General features: G+C 45.8%; 1 pseudogene; it reads right to left on the bottom strand.

The window, feature by feature from the left end:
• Nucleotides 1–1,755: 1,755 nt before the first annotated feature.
• LOC110302773 lies at nucleotides 1,756–2,823 on the bottom strand (annotated as a pseudogene).
• Nucleotides 2,824–3,317: the final 494 nt, after the last annotated feature.

Below are 3,317 nucleotides of genomic sequence, written 5' to 3'. Positions count from 1 at the left end.
TTACTTATTATATATGGGTACATTGTAGCTGTCTTTAAACACTCAAGAAAAGGGCGTCAGATCTCATTACAGATGGTTGTGAGCCCCCATGTGGTTGCTGGGATTTGAACTCAGGACCTTCAGAAGAACAATTGGTGTTCTTAACCACTGAGCCATATCTCCAGTCCCCGATAAATGTATGTGTGTGTGTGTTTTTTTAAGCTTTTATTTAAAAGAAAGTTAAGACTACTTGCATAAGATAACCCAGAGCCAGAAATTAGACAGAAATCTCTGATTACAAGCTTTCTCCTCCAGTCAGCCTCCTCCAAAATTAACAACTGAATTAGCCTGGAGGAAAACTACCTCTGGGGGCTGGAGAGATAGCTGCTCTTCCAGAGGTCCTGAGTTCAACTCCCAGCAACCACATGGTGGCTCACAACCATCTGTAATGGGATCTGATGCCCTCTTCTGGTGTGTCTGAAGAGAGACAGTGTACTTACATACATTAAATAAATAATTCTTTGAAAAGAAAAGAAAAGAAAAGAAAAGAAGGGCTGGTGAGATGGCTCAGTGGGTAAGAGCACCCGACTGCTCTTCCGAAAGTCCAGAGTTCTAATCCCAGCAACCACATGGTGGCTCACAACCATCCGTAATGAGATCTGGCGCCCTCTTCTGGAGTGTCTGAAGACAGCTACAGTGTACTTACATATAATAAATAAATAAATCTTTAAAAAAAAGAAAAGAAAAGAAAAGAAAAAACCTACCTCACTTGTAAAAGAGTTTTCTATGCTATGAGATAGTACTGGGAGCTGTCTCTTTGTGGATCCCAACATCTGAGAAGCTTAGGCAGGACAGGAGTGCAAGCCAGGTGAGCCTGTGCAAGGAGACCTTGCCACAAACAAAATGCAACCATGGGAAAAATCAACATCGAAGCCATGTTTCTGTGTTTACTAGAGCAGCAACTCTTGGCCTTACAGTTTAGAGGGTGTTTGGTTTGAAGCCAGGTGGGCCTTCTGTTTGATTTCCCTTCTGTTAGCTGTTCCCTCTCTGGCTTATCTGCTATCTTATACAGAGCACTTCCTCTAATTCACAGTCTACAGTCTGCTGCCCCACTCCTGACTTTGTTCCCAAAAGCAAACTTTTGCTTTTCAGATTGGGTGTCTCCAGGAGTGCCCTCGAACCTGCGGCCCAAGGAAGCCCTTGATTCTCTGCTGCTTCTGCTTACCTCAAGTGCAGGGATTAGAGTAGACCTACATCGCCCTCCCAGCTTCATTCCAGGCTAGGGAATGAACCAAAGGATTATGGCCTGCCAGGTAAGCACCATCCCAGCCTCATGGTTCTGGTTTATGAGACAGGAAATATATTGCTGGGCTCAAATTTGCTGCCTTCTGCCGAAGTCTCCAGAGTGGCTGAGATTACACACCTCTGTGAAGCCGTGCCTGATTCAATTAAGAGCCTCTCAAGTACTCAGTATAAGCAATTCAACATTAGTATCTGTGTGTGTGTGTGTGTGTGTGTGTGAGAGAGAGAGAGAACAAGCTTGTGCACAGGTGGAGAACAAAGGGTGAAACCCAGGTATCTCTCTCAATGGATCTCTACCTAGTCTGGTTTTTCTTAAGATTTATTTATTTATTATATGTAAGTACACTGTAGTTGTCTTCAGACACTCCAGAAGAGGGTATCAGATCTCATTACATATGGTTCTGAGCCACCATGTGGTTGTGGGACTTGAACTCAGAACCTCTGGAAGAGCAGTCAGTGCAAAAAGCTGCAGATCTATTTTGCTTTCTGACTCTGTGCTTGTGCCTTCAACACATCCACAACGATTTTCTGCTCCTCAATAAGGAAAGCCCGCTTGATCCCGTCACAGACACACTTGGCACACATGGAACCACCATAGACCCTGCTGACGTGCTTCTTTGGTTAGACAATCTCAGAATGACTTTGGGTCTCACAGCACAAACCCCTCGCAGTCTGCCTGGGGACACGCCACATGCGGATTTAGGTGCTTTCCCAACCTTCATGGTGTAGAGGTAAACAATCCTGTTGCCAGGGGTTCGAGACAGCCTAGTTTTGTTAGAGGCTGTGTTGTAGGAAAGCCTACGACATTTTGTCAAACACTGGACCACCCTGAGTGCCTCTAATCACTGTCCCCGGAAGAGGAAAAGCGCAGTCAATGCGCCATCTCTCCAGCCCCCGACTCCCCCAGTCTGTTTTTTAAAGTTTTTTTTTTTTTATTGTTGTTGTTGTTGTTTTTGTTTTTGAGATAGGGTCTCATTTTGTAACCCAGGCTGGCCTGGAACTCACAGAGATCCACCTTCCTGTGCCTCCTAAGTGCTGGTATTAAAGGTGTGTGCCACCAAGCCTGGCTTTCCCCTCTTGTTTGTATAGTGTCTTACGTGTGTGTGTGTGTGTGTGTGTGTGTGTGTGAATGTCCTGGGGCCTCTGGAGACCAGAGAGGTGAACAGAGTTACATATGATTGTGAACTGCTATGTGGGTGCTGGGAACTGAACCTGGGTCCTCTGCAAGAGCAGCAAGTGCTCTTGACCACTGAGCCATCTCTCCAGCCGCCGCCGCCACCACCACCACCACCACCACCACCTCCCCATCCTATTTCCTGAGTGAGGATCTCTCACTGAACCTGGACCTAGCAGAGTCAGCTAGACTGGACAGGCGGCAACACCTCACCTTGATACTGGAATTACAGATTACCAGTTTTTTATGTGGGTGCTGGGGATTTGAACTCAGTTCCTTAAGTTTGCATGGACAGAACCTTATGCACTGGACCATCGTCTCAGCCCTTAATTGGGGTTAAATACGCAACAGGCTTATGCTTACTTCATGGGGAAACTGTTATTTCTCTGAAGCTTTTAGATCTGTTCAAGAGAAAACTGCCACAGGTTAGAGGGTTTCAAATTGTTACCCAGAAGCTCTTAGCTGCCTTTCCATCCCTGTTTCTCTGAGTTAGCTTTTCATATAACCAGTAGTGAGTTTCTGCTTTTTCCCTTTAAATGGGAGCTGACTGGGCAAAGACTTGCCTCTAGAAGTAGCCCCAGGTGCATTTTAATCTTTTGAGGTAGAGACTTAGGGATGAACAGTTCAAAGCCAGCCTCTACAACACAGTGAGCCCCACTTCAAACCTCAGCATCAGAACAAACTGAGATGGCTCAATGGGTAGAGCGTTTGCTGTTTATGTCTGAATCTGGCAGTCTGAGTTTGATCCCTGGGACCTATGTAAAGCGAAAGGGGGCCCCACAGTATAGTCCTCTAGCTCACACATACACTCACACATACATTCACACATACACTCACACACTCACACATATACTCACACATA

This window comes from Mus caroli, chromosome 10, assembly GCF_900094665.2.
Source record: "Mus caroli chromosome 10, CAROLI_EIJ_v1.1, whole genome shotgun sequence".
Lineage (NCBI taxonomy): Eukaryota > Metazoa > Chordata > Mammalia > Rodentia > Muridae > Mus > Mus caroli.
Note: the sequence above shows the minus strand (reverse complement) of the source record. Positions and strands in the feature narration are given on the sequence as shown.